The following is a 15,763-nucleotide window of genomic DNA, read 5'->3' on the forward strand; positions in this document are numbered from 1 at the left end:
TCTTAAAAAACCAATCCACACACTTCTTACCACTCAGCAGAATTCTACCCCTATAGTACACCATTGATTAAAATGTATATCAAGTAGTCACCTGAATCAGTATTTTCTAATTTTTCTAAAATGAGCATTGACTGTGTCATTTTTAGTTGGCTTAAGAAGCCAACAGCTTCAACCGCCATGCTCTGAAGTAAAAAAAAAAAAAAAGAATAATCTTGCAATACTAATTTTGAGGAATGAAGATTCCACATCTTCGCTTCGTAGTTGGTATTAGTTTGTAGTCACACTTCAGCACAGACTGGCTGAACCTTCACAATCCTGTTTCCCTTTTCTTCCTGGTAGCAAGTTAGACTACATTTCCTAGACTCCCTTGCACTTGGGCACAGTCATGTGACTTAGTTTTGGCCAGTAGAATATGGGTGAGTGTGATGTGTGTGTCTTCTAGTTCTGCCCCATAAAATCCTCCCATGTGTAATTCTCCACTCTAACTGTGTGTTTAATAAACAGGATTCCAAGGACCTCAAGAGGCACAACCACAAGATGGAAGGTTCCTGTGTCCCCATTGAGCTTTGAAGAGAGCTACCCAGGAAAGCTGTGTGACAAGGAACATCCCTGTTGGATTGTTGTTGAGCAAAAATAGAGTCTGTTAAACCTCTTAAATTGGGGAGTTATTACCAGCATTGAATAACCCTGATTAATGCTGTCGTGTCAAAGGGAAATTACTTTGATGCATTGGTAGCCTCCAAGTCTATTACCAGACAAACTACCTTTGAGATCGTAGAACAGAAAGACTCACAGAGCAAGCTAACATGTTCCAATCACGTGGTTTATTGAATTAATTTAAAACACACAGGGAGAAGCAAGGAGAAAAGAGAGGGGGTAAAAAGGGGACCATACTAATTAAATCTTGGGGTCCATGAAATTCCTATGTCCTGCCTCTATCTCTGCTTCAGCAAGCTCCCCTGTTATGATGTGGTCATGAGGACCAGAGCTGGGGTTCAAACCACCCTCTCACTGAACCCTCTCCAGAGCCCACACACTGCCCAAAGGACCCTCATTGCTCCCTTCTCCTTTGGAACCAACCACCTGATTTACCAAAGCCAATCATAGGAAACATCTAGGCCCAAGCCTTGCCACCCCAAAAATTTGAAGATGAAAGGAGAAAGGAGATATGAGGGCCCTAAGTCATCAAACCTCCCTCTAATTTCTCCTAGTCCTGAAGAAAGGGTCCAGAAGATGTGCCATGCAGTCCTTTTGCCAATAGCTAATGTCCCACCAAATATGAAGGAGGTGGCCCCTTCCTGTCATGAAATATTGGCTATTATTTTCTTCCCTGTTAGTTAGCACTGTGAAACCCTCTGGAAAGCCTTCTGTCATCTGCAGCTTCTTTCCTCAACACAAGTCAAAGTATAATAAATGGTGTTTTGCATATTGAGAGGACCATGGCAATTGCCCAAAAATTCCTCTTTAAATTATTCTAAGTTAACCTAATTTACGTGCCTTTATTAAGATGGGAGTTTATAAGAAATTACTCACCCTGCTATTAGAGTTTGCTCAGGAATCTAAACTTATATCATTGGTGTGGCCTTCTTTAAGAAAAACTCCATTTTTAAAAGATCTTATTTTTGCAAATTTACGGGACCGTGTGAATACACTGGTAGGCCTCCTCTCAGGACCTTGAAAGCCACCTATAAAAATGAGAAGCTCCGGGGCTTCCCTGGTGGCACCGTGGTTGAGAATCTGCTTGCCAATGCAGGGGACACGGGTTCGAGCCCTGGTCCGGGAAGATCCCACATGCCGCGGAGCAACTGGGCTCGTGAGCCACAATGACTGAGCCTACACGTCTGGAGCCTGTGCTCCACAACAAGAGAGGCTGCGATAGTGAGAGGCCCATGCACTGCGATGAAGAGTGGCCCCCGCTTGCCGCAACTAGAGAAAGCCCTCGCACAGAAACGAAGACCCAACACAGCCAAAAATAAATTAAACAAATAAATAAGTTTTTTAAAAAAAGAGAAGCTCCGAAGCTTAAGCTTAATTCATTCACGGTAAATCCACCTCTGACTGAGGGGCTTCTTGAGTGGCAGATTTATTCTACAAGTATTTGGAGTTCTGTCTCTTCCTGCAAAGGAAGCCTAAAGAGAAAGTGCCAGGAAGAGAGACAGTCTGGAAATTTAAAAACTGAACTTCCATATTTCCAAGCAATTAAAATCACAGCTGAAAATGGATATTTCAATAACATTCAGTTCACAGCTATCCTCAGATAGCTGTTTATTCCTCAGAAATAACCAGATAACCAGATGATATTTAAAACGCCTTCAGCAAAACTGTTGGTGGGCGGGTGGAAGGTTGACATCTCCAACTCCTAGGAAACAGACTTTGCGTTCTGCTTTGTGACACTGTCTGAGGTATGACACACACACATTCATTATGCCTCAGAAATTAACCTGAGAAGAAAATGTGAGGGCTGCAAAGGTATTCGCTTTCTCAGCATAACTCCTTTCCAAGCTCGCCTGCCCCCGTCCCAGGGCTACTCACAGGCGGCGGGGCTATGGGAAGGAGACCAGGCACCAGGTGGACCAGGTCATTTTCCCAGTGCTTTGTCCCTGGCTTTTATTTTCTGGGAATCCCACAGAGTCAGCACAATCAGGGTAAGCTGAGCTCATGTGCAGACAAAGAGCAGACTTAGTCCCCTGGGTGCAGGGCTCTCCCATTTCCTTGACGTGCTCCTGATGGGAATGGCAGGGAAAGGTGGGAGATGAACATTAGAGAAAAAACCTTGGGTGCCTCTATCATTCGGCCCAGATCAACTCTTCATATCTGAAAGCAAACGTGATAGAAGAACAGACCAGTGACTCCAGAACAATCGGATGGGAAGTGCGACAAAGAGGTGGCTTTGTCTTCCCAGTGGCAAACTTCTGTGTGTGTGGAAACATCTGGAGAGATGACTGAACTCAGTTTTGAACCAGATGTTAGACATTGTGTCAATGTGGCCTCTACCACCATCCTTCATTTCCGTATCCGATGATTTACCTAGATCCTCCCAAGGGACCTGGTTCCTGAGCCCTGCAGCAGCTCAGTCCTTGCTTGCTGTGTGGAGAGGGTGCGTCTGGGGAGACGCACAACGGCGGCTCCATCAGAAGTGAGACTGGCACTGGGGTTGCACCGCACGACTGTCCCCTTTCTTCCAAAGGGCAGTCTAAAAACGACGGCGTCTCACTCTCCTGGCAGAGCATCAGTCCTTCATGGAAGGGATCTACTGGGACAACTCAGCAGCTTCAAAGGCTTGAGGGTTCCTGCGGCTGAGAGCAGCCCCGTGCATGCGAACTCCAGGTCACCCCGCAGTGGCGAGCACGCTTGTTCAGCTCCTCGCTGGCTGCCCGGCCCTAGCGGAGGAAAGCGAGTCCCCGCTTTTAAGCCAGAGGAACACAATTACCTCCTTATCCATTTTTAAACAGCCTCTCCCCTTGCAAATCTCTGCTAATAAGCACAGCTTATCTTTATTTACCAGGTAGCTCCTTTCTCTTCAGAGATACAACCAGGCCCGATGAAGGGAAGCAGACATAAAAGCATTTCCTACAAAATGACAAGGAGACAGCACTTTTCTACCTAAAAATACACAGATGTCCTTCTCCTTGGTGGATGCTGACTTACCATAGATAGTAGGAGACAGCGTTGGAAGAAGTCTTAAGAGAACTCTGTGTGGTCTGTAATTGATGGGCGTCCCCATTTAACTGTTCTGTGTCCTGTTCATCCTTCCACCAAATGAGCTAAACAGCATAAGGCAAAAGAAACTTGAAAGCCAACGGGTCTAGCCCCTGCCTCTGATCAGAAAGTTACACTTCACCCTTCAAAATTCTTAGATTAAAGGCTCTTATTAAGGATGCATTGTTTTTGTTTTGTTTTGTTTTGTTTTCCTTTTCTTTCTCATAAACAGGGAGTGAAAGCCCTTATCCTGAGTTCAGATACTAGAAATTCCTTTTACTGAAGCATGCACTTCATGACTTTTATGCCACTTTTATGCTAAAAATGCTACTTCCCTAATTAGGTGATTCCTATGCAGTATAATAACAGCTCTGTCGTATTTTATTTTATGGATCTTTAGAATACCCTGGAATATACAAACCACAGCCACATGCATGAAATATATATTAAAGGGTACAGCAAGTTGGGACCCCTAATCTCTAAATCTGTCCATTTGCATCATTATAAACACTGAACAAGATAAGTTTCAGTCCTGTAAAAACCCGTAGACCTAGTAAAGGCTCAAACCTCTGTCTCAATTTCACGGGGAGCTCGAGGGAAGCACATTCCCAAAGTGGGTGTCGTTAAGGGAAAGTAAATACCCTCCTCTAGGTCAAAGTATTGCTAATTTCCCAGGCAAAAATTTTTTTTTCCCATTCTAGGAAAATAGGCTATATTCTGCCTAGCTCACCTACGAAAGGCTTCAAAGATCAGAAATGGTCCCAGGATGACCTGAACTGTGAAGTGCTCGGGGGGAAGGAAATGTATCTTATTCGTTTTTTTTTAAATCCCTGACATTGCATAGAGACGGTGGTGGTGATATGATAATGATTATGACAGCAACTATGCTTTGTTCCGCACTTACAGTGTGCCAGGGACTTTGCTACATCCTTTATGTGTGTTAATTCATTTATTCCTCACAGCAACCTGTGAGGCAGGTACTATTAACAACCTTATTCTATAAACTCAGAGTGTCTGTTAAGTAGCTTCCCAAAATCACACCTCTAGTAAGTGACAGAGATGGGATTGAAACCCAGATCTTTCTCCAGAACCTGTGAACTGAACTACTCTGATAATATAGCCTGGTGCATGTTAGATGCTTAATAAATGTATGTTGAAGAAAACTGAGCAGATGTAATGGCATTTGGTGGAATGCTTCTCTCCCTACTTCAAACTCCTGTCTGACTTGCAAAGGCATTGTTTGTTACAGGTTATATTACTGTGATTATTATTATAGTCTTAGCACTCCAAACTAGACTACAATTTCCCTGAGGGCAAGGCAATATATTCTTCATAATAATAATAGGTACTGTACCAAGCTCCATCCTTTATATATATTTTTTAATCCTTATAATAATTCTGAAAGTAATATATTATTATACCCATTTTTCAGATGAGTAGACAAATGCAGAGAGGTGAATGAAGGCTACAAAGCTGGTAGTGGGAGACTTAAACACCCTCTTTCCACCTCCGAAGCCAGTGCAATTTCCACTCTGACCCGTGGCCACATTTTTGACCTTTGTGTCCTCGAGGTGGCATAGAATACAATGCTATAGCAAGCATGATTCAGAGAGTCACCATCAGATATACGCAAAATAAGAATCACTTTTATTTTTCAACTTTGCTCTCCTGAGAGTAGACATCTTACATTATGCAAGTCTTGAAATTCACCATGATCCAGGAAATTTGGGTATTATCACCTCCATTCATAGCTCTGTCTCCTTGTTGGCCTTGTCAAAATCATGGAACTCTTGTTGAGAGGAGGAGATGAGCTGGAATGTTATCCTCTTGGTCTGGTCTGGCCTGGTTCTCTGCCTGATCTCATTTGCTTGGACGGGCTACAGAAAGTCAGCAGTAGGGGGTCAGGAGGTTGGAGGTCAGAGTCTGTTTATCTGAGAGGGCTAGACATAGAAGGAATCCCTTCACTTTTTTTTTTTTGGAAGATAATATATTGAATAGAAGAATATCTTTATTAACTTGGAGCTGTAGAAAGATATCTTAGATAAGACAAAAATGTCTATATATTAAGGAAAATGATAAATCCAACTGCAGTAAAATTCAGTGTTCCCAATCGTCAGAAAACACAATAAAGAGATAAAAGCCAAAGAATGGGAGAGAATATTTTACAATACATAGGACCAATAAAAGACTTGCATATGGAATATTTACCAAACAATGTTTTTTAAAAAGAAAAACCAATAGAAATATGGACCAAATATTTAAATGGGTACTTCACAGAATAGTAAATCTAAATGATCAATAAAAATAAGTGAAAGTACTCAATTTCAATAGTAAATCAAATTTAAAACCACAACTACCAGATTGTCAAACATTAAAAATGAGGATGTAGAGCAATAGGAATTTTCATATGCTGCAATATAATGTGTAAATTGGAGGAAACCCTTCACTTTCTCGGTCCTGTCTACTCTGTATCCCAGGGCTGGCACCGCATCACTGCTAACATTTACAGCATCTGTTGGCTCGGCTAACATGTGGTTTCCATGGCTTTGATGTCCTTGAGGGAGCCAGACCAATTTCTCTAGCAGCTCCAGCTCCCAGAGGGACAACAGTGGTTTCCTAGATCCTAACACTGTCACGTGCTACGTCCACTTCCGAGGTTAGGGTGTTCTCCCAGAATCCCCACCCCATCTGGCCATCCAGTCCCACCTCCCTACAAGCCTGAGGATGGATGTCTGACACAAGGCAAGGGTGCTTCTCTGAACTTAGACTGTAAAGATGTACCACTTCTATTCTCAGTTGAGGACTTTCTCCTTGGGGTAATGACCAGCCACTAGCTGGGGGTATGAGGAAGGTTACCTTTCCTTGATACTTAGTCACTTTTTTATGAAAGAATGCAAGAGTTAACCTCAAAACAAGAAAGATCTGAAAGAGTGATAGATTCCTTGGCCAATCAGCCCCATCATGTCTGAAATCCTTAAAAGAGATCTACCTAAAAAAATATTTTAGGGCTTCCCTGGTGGCGCAGTGGTTGAGAATCTGCCTGCTAATGCAGGGGGCACGGGTTCGAGCCCTGGTCTGGGAAGATCCCACATGCCACGGAGCAACTGGGCCCGTGAGCCACAACTGCGGAGCCTGCGCGTCTGGAGCCTGTGCCCCGCAACGGGAGGGGCCGCGATAGTGAGAGGCCCGCGCCCCGCGATGAAGAGTGGCCCCCGCTTGCTGCAACTAGAGAAAGCCCTCGCACGAAACAAAGACTTAACACAGCTAAATAAATAAATAAATAAATAAATAAAGTAGCTATTTAAAAAATATATATATATTTTCGTTGAGTTCTCTGAGGACCTCCATGCAATGCATTTAAGTAACAAACCCAGTTTAAACCAAGCCCTCCAAACTGACTGATATCACTTAGTGCTCATCCGTGCAGTTGACTTTCCACTTGGACATAAGGAAGAGGACAGCAACCATATCTTCCCGGCACTCCCAGCCCTCTGTGTGCCCCATAGTAGGTACTCAATAAGCATTTGTTGAATGAATATTGAAAGTCATCAGAGAGTCTCGTTTGGCCTCCAGGAATAAAGTATACTGAGTGATAGAGGGTAACAGAATAAAGGCACCCACGTGGTCCCTGGCTCTCTGTGGATCTAGGCTCTTAGTACCTAATAAAAAGTAGCAGGGCTCATCTGCAGCTACATGGATGGACTTAGAAATTATCATGCTAAGTGAAGTAAGTCAGAAAAAGAAAGACAAATATCATACGATATCACTTACCTGTGGTGTCTAAAATATGACACAAATAAACTCATCTATGAAACAGAAATAGATTCACAGACAAAGAAAACAAATTTGTGGTTGCCAAGGGAGAAGGAGACTGGGGGAAGGTGGATTGGGAAGTTGGGATTAGCAGATGCAAACTATTATATATAGGATGGATAAAAAAACAAGGTCCTATTGTGTGGCACAGGGACTTATATTCAATATCCTGTAATAAACCATAATGGAAAAGAAAAAAGAATGATTAAAAAAAAATTAACAGGGCTCTTCTGACGGGACCCTTTGGCTTCTTGACAATTACAAGTGAGTTTTGGGAGTAAATATTTTGACGTCTAGACCCGAAGCACTAGTCATTTGAGGACAAGTGAGATTGACAATCTATGATGGGACAGCAGAAATTAGGAACTTGGCATTAGGTTGTGAGAATGCTGTTCGGTAGGAGTTGGATGAGGCATGGAAGCCAGAAGACCAGCTTCAGACGTGAACCTTTCTTCCAAGTCCCACCAAAATCAGCCTCAGCCTGTAGCTCCTGTGCACATGGGCTGAGGGTGAGCCTTGCTGCTCAGTGTAGTTGCTTTATTCCCCTTCGTGTACATCTTGGCCTGGCAAAGTCCTCAGCTCTACCTGGTCCCATTGAAACCTAGTCCCAGCTCTACCATCCCATTTCTTGTGGGGCAAGTTCACTCAATTCCTCATCTATAGAATGGGCACAATTCATATCTGCTGTACTTGACTCAGTGTTCCTGAGGGAAATCATATGAGATAATTCATTCATCCTCTCAACAAATATTTATTGAGCAGTTGCTAAATAACATCATACTGTGAGAGAGATTGTGAGAGACACAATGATGAATCAGACTGGCTCTTTGCCTCGGGGATCCAGGCAATGTGCATGGCAAGGCAGGTCTATATTCCAAGGTGGAAATCATTAGTCCAAGAGAGGTCTCGATTCTGGGTTATGGGAGCTCAGAGGGAAGATGGATTATTCCAGAAAGAGGTATGAAGGAAGGCTTCAGAATGGAAGCTGCAGCTTTTGAGCTGAGTCTCAAGAGTTAAAATGGAAGCAGTTTGGAAACAAAATTCCTATGCAAACATTGGGCATAGGTTATAAATTATAACTAATTTATGAAATTCACTGTGTTCCAAAGTAACACCTGCCTAAACTTACACAGACTTCAAGCAAATGATAGATAGCATTTATCTAGAGCTTGCGAGGCACCAGTTACTGTATGCTTTACATTTGAGAGCTCATGTCGTCTGAGCCAAAACCCTGTGGAGCAAGGTCTAGTATTATCCCCACGTTACAAACAAGGAAGCTGCGGCTCTGAGAAGTTGAGTTTCTTGCCCATGGTCACACAGACAATAAATCGTAGAGCCAAGATTTAAACTCGGGTGGTCAGAATTCAAATATTGCCTCTCTGACAAAGGAAAAAATAATAATAAAGTGACTGCTCAGATAATTCAGTCCCCTCAGAACTGTGATTTTGAGAGATATGCATTTTGGATCCTGGTGAATTACAGCACAACCTATCCGGGAAATTACATTTCAGACTGGTAAGGTACGGGAAGAAAACGTCCTTCCTCACGCGTATCATCTCAAGGAACTCCGGAGTAATTTGCACTGTGGCCAGTAGATGGCGGAAAGTGACAAGAAAAGGACTGGAAACCACAGCGGGACACCCAGCTGGCTCCCAGTTTGCATCACAAAATGTATTTTGCCTACAGTACGGTTTGTTTAAAGTAACGAATTTTTTCCTCAGAGCCAGCTAGCTCCCGAGTACAAACTGTAATTGATTGAAACTCTCCAGTCACGGTGTCCCTGTACCATGAGGAGGGACTACCTCAGCAGCTTCCTCTATAAAACTTTCGTCCGCCTCTGGTCAGTGCTGACCAAGCCACCCCGGGCATCACCCCCAGCCTCTTTCTTTCTTGCAGGAAATCTTGGGGCTGTGCAAGTGATAATGTCTGGCAAGTACTTGGCAACATCTGAAGAGCTCTATGCCTGTTGAGTTAAGACAAAAGCCAGCAGTGTATTCCTTCAACGAGGTGTGTTAAGCCCCTATTGTGGGCCAGGCTCTAGGTTCAACCCAAAGCTTGCGGTTGCTATATATCTCCTCCTGGTTCCCCTGCTGTTCACTACTGCCAAATGAGCTAGGAAAGTTAGTTCTGTGGATTCATTTCCTGAGTAGCTCTGCCACAAAAATAGGAGAAACCAAAGATATCCTGGAAACTTTAAAAGAATTATAAAAAATCTGATTGTCATCTTAGGTGATAAAAGACCTAATTATTAAAAAAAAAAAGGTTAACATTCAGAAGGTATAAAGGAAAGTATATTATTAAACTTGATTATATAAACATTTTAATCTTCTGAACTTCAAAAAGCATTTTAAAATTCAAAAGAAAAAGACTGCAAAACATATGACAAAGAACTAATATTCTTAAATACAAATATGCTAAGAACTCATAAATTAATAAAATTTGTATATCAGTAACCTTCTAAGATCAGTAATATGGGAAAAGGCAGGCAGGTCACAGGATTTTTAAAAAAATGAGAAAACAGCCAATAAAACGTTGGAAATTGGCTCAATTTCATTTATAACTAAATAAATGCACATTTAAATAGCTTACTTTTGAGTGTAGTCCTCTCTCAGGCTATTGATAAGTATAAATTAGCAAAACTTTTTCAAGAGCAATTTGACAGCATTTAGAAACATGTCTGCATGGCCTTGACTCAGAAATCTCAGTTGTCTCTGCTTCCCTCTCTCCCTGGGTGCACTCAACCAGTCCCATATTTTTAAACATGTCCTATAAGCCAGTGATGCCCAAACTAGCCAGCCCTCACCATTCCTCTGCCCCAGGCTCCTTTCTGAACCGGTCCCCCAGCTGTGTGATAGATACAGAAAGCCTCAGTCCACACAGGGGCTCTTCTTCCCTGCCCCACCTCCTCAAACTTGTCCTTCCTGGCCCCCTCTCTACCCCCCCTTCTCCTCAGTAAGTAAGCATTTTAGCAAAGTCTCCAGACCCAGGAGTCATCCTTGATACTCCTTTCTCTCTTTGACCATGCCAGAAACATTTTCATCTTGGGACCTTTGCGCTTGCCGTTCTAGAATGTTCTCTCCCTTGCTGTGTGATGGGAGCTCAGATGTTCAGCCCAATGTTCAGGTCTCTCATCAGAGAAGCCTTCCCTGACAACCCTCTCTGAAACAGCAGCCCTATTGCTCTCCACTTCCTTGCCCTGCTTTGTCGTTCTTAGCACACATTTTGACATATATTTGCCTATTTATTATCTTTCTATCCACTAGCAGGTAAATACCGTTAAAACAGGACCCTTATCTGTCTTCAACGCAGTGGTCCTAGTACCTAGAACATTCCCTGGCACATAGCAAGCTCTCAAAAATAGGTGTGGAATAAGTGAATCTAGGACTTTATCCTATAGATGCTCATTGCAGACTATATATATATATAATATATATAATATTTATAAATAATATGTGATAATATTTAATATATATTCAATTAAATGTGCCTTAATAGGGGCTAGTTAACAATTAAATGAATTACAATTTATTTTTAAAAACTTCAATTTCTTCATATGGAATATAGAGGGGATAGAAGTACCTACCTCATGTGGTTTTTGTGAAACTAAAATAAAATGATGCCCAGTAGTTGATACATAGACACACTCAATAAATGCCAGTCACTGCTTAGCAGCCATTTTTTAAAAATTAGTGAAATCAAATGTCCTGATATGGAAGACGTCCACAGTATGTCATTAAATAAAAAACTAAAGTTGCAAAGCAGTATGAATACTAATATGATGCTAGAACAAAGCCCAGAAAATATCTGGGAACCCAAGCCGATGATGACTGTGGCAGCTACCTATTGCAAATAAAGTTCTCAGAGAAAGACCTGGGGAAGAGAGCAGGAACCAGGCACATTACTATTTTATTTAAATATACTTCTGTACTGTTTGAATGTTTTGCAAAACATATTTACTACTTTTACAATACATTTTTTTTTAGCTTTGAAAGAAGATGGTACATGGAAACCAGAGGAGTCAGAGCTTCTCAGAGAACCACTCCATTGTTAGGCTGCAAGAGGGAAATGCGTTGACCTTCCGGAAAGCTGAAGTCAGCTAGTAAAGGGATTTTGACCCCAACTTGACTTGCATTTTCATAGATGAAATCTGATACTATACTAAAAGTTTGAGACAAATACATTCCACTCAAGGCTGGTGAGAAAATTTTAATTGTTAGATTTGAATTTGAAGCAAGCTCACAGGATGTCTATGAGGATTAAATGAACTAACAAGTTTGAAACACAGAGCCTTGTACACAATGAATGTCAATTAAATACCAGCTGTGTCAGAATCTGATGCAGAGAGGAACATGTGTAAGGACCGGAGAGAGTTATTAAACTACATTTACTGTTTGCTTCTTTCACTGAACAAATGATAATTGAGCATCTACTATGTACAAGGCACTGGGGCAGGTATAGGACAGAGCAGACAGACTTCTTCTTTGCCCTCTGGAGAATGCCTTCTCTTAGTTCTTATATAGCTGCAGGGCTCCCAGGACTTGGGGAAGCTTGGTTATTCAAGTATCATGCTGTATTTTTTTGTCTACAATTAAGTATATAAAGTGATAGAAACTCAATGGCTATCTTTACGTTTAGAAACTTAATCGGTGTCACAAGTGCTTTCCTGAGCAATGAAATGGCATGAAAGTTGTCCCTAAACATCAGTATTCCAGAAGGGTAATTTGGATGAAATAACATACTTCACAAATGTCAACAGGTTTTTTGAACCGTTCATGTAGCAGAAATGGCAACTATGAGGGCTCTAAGGAGACAGGTCCACACTTTTGGTGTAAAGTAACCCATTACCTAAGGAGGGGACTCTCTACAAGTAAAATTGAAACTCACGTTGCTACACCCATGTAAGAGAGTCAAGGTTCCCATGGACGCTTCTGGAACATTGTTTACTTGAAGAGGCCCATGCATCCCAAGCACCAGCCCAGGGAGGAGGCATCAATGGGGGGAGGCAGATTGGGGTACAATTTCAACATAACCTCCCTGAGCAGCTTCCCAGGTCCAAACTTGGGGGACTCTCCCAGAAAGAGCGTAGTCTGCACAAAAAATCATACACATTTGCAACTGTCTGCTTACATGAGTTTGTTGTGTTGGCCCTCCATCCATTCATTTCACAAGAATTTCTTTAGAATCACTGCCATTCACCTTTTTGACTCCTCTAATGGGGAACAATCCAGCACCATGCTCAGACTGGATACTCCCAGAACCATCTGTAGATGTTCAGAACAAAAACAAGTGGGCTTGAAAAAAATTTAGATAACTCCTGTGAACCACAGAAAACATTCTAGAGCTTTGTTCTGTGTCTCCTCCACACTACCTTGTGCTCAAGCAAAGCACTGAACAGAGGACACGGCAATAGCAAGGTTGGCCATGTTATTAATATTTGTGGAAGGGGACTGAGCAAGACTAAATTGAAGGCCATTGAGACCCACAATTCTGGGACGGCTTCCGTGGAAGCAGGAGACAGACAGGAATAAGCTAGTTCTGGTTGCCCAGTTTTGGTGATGCTTCAGAACTAACCTAATCCCATCAGCTGCTGCTCTTTTTTTTTTTTTTTTTTTTTTTAAATGAATAGCCCAGTTTGCTTTTTTTTTTTTTTAAAGGAATTCACGTTCTTTTATTTATTTATTTATGACTGTGTCGAGTCTTCGTTTCTGTGTGAGGGCTTTCTCTAGTTGCGGCAAGTGGGGACCACTCTTCATCGCGGTGCGCGGGCCTCTCACCATCGCGGCCTCTCTTGTTGCGGAGCACAGGCTCCAGACGCGCAGGCTCAGTAATTGTGGCTCACGGGCCCAGCTGCTCCGTGGCATGCGGGATCTTCCCAGACCAGGGCTCGAACCCGTGTCCCCTGCATTGGCAGGCAGATTCTCAACCACTGCGCCACCAGGGAAGCCCAGCTGCTGCTCTTTATGGGGTGTCCTTTCTACCTTTGGTTTAAACTAAACCAGATCTCACCAAAAGTTGGTTTTGTTTTAAATCTTCTCCCTCCTTTTAGATAATGAGCTAAGTCCATATCACCTGATATAGGAAGTTACCCCCAAAGACACTCAGTAAAACTCAACAATAAGAAAATAAACAACCCAATTAAAAGATATACACCCATTTGGTGTATGCTTTCACCAAAGAAGACATAAAGATGGAATACGAAAAAATACATCATATGTCATCAGGGAAATGCAAATTAAAACAACAGTTTTCCACACCTATTAGAATGGCTAAAATCACTGACAACGCCAACTGCTGGCAAAGATGTGGAGCAACAGGAACTCTCATTCATCGCTGGTAGGAATGCAAAGTAGTACAGCCACTCTAGAGGTCAGTTCGACAAGTTTTTTACAAAACTAAACATACTCTTCCCATAAGATCAAGCAATTGCACTCTTCGGTATTTACCCAAAGGAGTTGAAAACTTATATCCACAGGAAAAAAAAAAACCTGCACATGGATGTTTATAGCAGCTTTATTTATAATTGCTAAAACTTGGAAGCAATCAAGATAACCTTCAGGAGGGGAAAATATAAACTCATAAGCATCCCAAAGGATTTCCATTTAAATTAAGAAATTCCTGCATTTAACCTTCATTTCTTTGGATTTTCCCGACAGGGCTGCACATCATTTCCGGCCCTACCCTCAACTCAAGTCTCTCCCAGCCATCTGTATCTGTCTTAGCAGGCAGTTCTTTCTAAGGGCAGGTCAGACAGGAAAAGCTTCCATCAACTCAGCAGGAAACTGGTGGACTCATGTTCTACCTCCTTCCTTGACCACCACTTTCCCGCATGCCCCCAGCATGGAAAATCCAGCATAATTGTGGGAAGAGATAGAGAAGGATGAGTTAGCTGTGGAGGAATACTTCACGGGAAAGTTATGGGAGGTCTGGGAGCATTCATATTACGAGGTAGTCAGTCATTCTACAATCTGGCTTTACAGAATCCTTAGATGGAATAAGGGGTCATCAGCTGAGTCAGTCACTCAATACTCTGATCATCTATCTTGTGCCTTTGCTGATGCATGTGAGAAGTATCATCATAGATTTAATTTGGAAGACTTAAACTTTGCAAGAAGCTTATTTCAATTGGATTCATTTTACTACAATTGTTGAGTACCATTTTAACAAATGCTTGGTGCTATTGCTAAAGTGCTGGCAGTGTAAAGATGAATTTAAACAAAACGATTTTTTTTTTTTTTGCCTTATGGAAACTAAGAAACTCCAGGTTACTGTTCTGAAAAAGTCTCTTCTGGAGGAAATCATCATAGAAATAATTTAGAAAATTTAGGACAGTAGAAGAAAATAACCAACACGAGGCTCATCCTGGTAAAATTTCAGAATACTGGGGGCTAAGAGAAGATCCTAAAAGTGTCTAGGAATGGGGGAAAACAGAGTATGTATTTATAATGTAATAGTACTTATTGAGAAGGTTCAGGAGTGTTGTATGAAAGGAGAGACGGTTAGCACTCCCCTTGACAAGGATGGAAGAGGCCTTCGGGCCTAACAATACGCATACAGTTAAGGCATGCCACTTACTTCATGGCATCTAACCACTGTTTTTCATCAGATGAATGGATAAAGAAGATGTGGCACATATATACAATGGAATATTACTCAGCCATAAAAAGAAATGAAATGGAGGTATTTGTAGTGAGGTGGATGGAGTTAGAGTCTGTCATACAGAGTGAAGTAAGTCCGAAAGAGAAAAACAAATACAGTATGCTAACACATATATACGGAATCTAAGGAAAAAAAAAAAACAAGGTCATGAAGAACCTAGTGGCAAGATGGGAATAAAGACACAGACCTACTAGAGAATGGACTTGAGGATATGGGGAGGGGGAAGGGTAAGATGTGACAAAGTGAGAGAGTGGCATGGACATATATACACTACCAAATGTAAAATAGATAGCTAGTGGGAAGAAGTCGCATAGCACAGGGAGATCAGCTCGGTGCTTTGTGACCACCTAGAGCGGTGGGATAGGGAGGGTGGGAGGGAGGGAGATGCAAGAGGGAAGAGAGATGGGAACATATGTATATGTATAACTGATTCACTTTGTTATAAAGCAGAAACTAACACACCATTGTAAAGCAATTATACTCCAATAAAGATGTTTAAAAAAAAAAAAAAAGAAGGTTCAGGAATCACTGTAGGACAGTAGTGTAATGCTTCAAAATTCTGAGGGAAAAATATTTCCAGCCCAGAATTCTCTAC

The sequence above is a fragment of the Balaenoptera borealis genome, assembly GCF_965194805.1.
Source record: "Balaenoptera borealis genome assembly, chromosome: 1".
Taxonomy (NCBI): domain Eukaryota; kingdom Metazoa; phylum Chordata; class Mammalia; order Artiodactyla; family Balaenopteridae; genus Balaenoptera; species Balaenoptera borealis.